The sequence below is a fragment of the Palaemon carinicauda genome, chromosome 22, assembly GCF_036898095.1.
Source record: "Palaemon carinicauda isolate YSFRI2023 chromosome 22, ASM3689809v2, whole genome shotgun sequence".
Classification (NCBI taxonomy): domain Eukaryota; kingdom Metazoa; phylum Arthropoda; class Malacostraca; order Decapoda; family Palaemonidae; genus Palaemon; species Palaemon carinicauda.
This window is the reverse complement of record NC_090746.1, coordinates 32,291,561-32,292,807: the sequence shown is the minus strand read 5'-3', so window position 1 is coordinate 32,292,807 and position 1,247 is coordinate 32,291,561.

The following is a 1,247-nucleotide window of genomic DNA, read 5'->3' as shown; positions in this document are numbered from 1 at the left end:
GCCCAGCCAGAATCATTTATCATAAATTAATTTCCAGTGGATATACATTTCCAAAGGTAGAATTCGGTATTAAATACCATTGTTGATGATATTTACCTTGATTAAAATCAGGAGTGTTAGTGATACATATTCATTAATCTATCTATCTATCAATTATATATATATACATATATATATATTCCTATACTTTATATATGCACATATATGTCTATGCTTATGTATATATACATATATATGGACTGGTTCGTGTATATACATGGATGAATGAATGACATAATTATCAGGCACCAGATAATTACCAAACATTCATTTATTCATGCGTGTGTGTATATATATATATATATATATATACACATATATACATATATTCATAAATATATGTACATATATATATATGTATATATATACATGTATTCATAAATATATATACATATATATTCATATATTATATATATATATATATATATATATATATATATATATATATATATATATGTGTGTGTGTGTGTGTGTGTGTGCGAGTGTGTGTGTGAGGGAGTATGGATCATGAGAGAAATTACAAAGATGATAGACGATTTAAATAGAGAGAGCAGAAATGCCGGATTGAAAATGAATATGAATAAACCTAAAATAATGTTCAATAGAAATGAAAAGATACATCAAATAAGAGTTATGAACGAAGCTTTAGAGATTGTTAATGACTATAAATTTACGTTCGTAAAACACACAGCATGTGTTTCCCCATGACACGAGCCTTACTAAAACCTTAGAAGTGTTAGAACATATGTTTGTTACAACTCAAAGAACAATGGAAAGAATAATGATGGGAATAACACTAAGATACAGAAACAGAGTAACGTATATACGAGAGCAAACTAAAGTAGAAAATATTCTAACATGTAAGAGGAAACGGACATGAGCAAGACATAAAATGAGAATGACACACAATAGATGGACATTAAGAATAACAGAATGGGTCACTAGAGATTGTAAAATAAGCTAAATCCAGCGGTGCTGATGATGATGAGAGGGAGTCTGAAGCGAAATCCAACAGCGCTTATGACAAGGAGGAGTCCGAAGCAAAATCCAGCAGTGCTGATGACGACGAGAGGGAGTCTGAAGCAAAATCTAGTGGTGCTGATGACAACGAGAGGGAGTCTGAAGCAATGTTCAGCGGCGCTGATGAATACGAGAGGGAATCCGAAGCAAATCCAGCAGTGCTGATGACCACAAGAAGGAGATGAAAC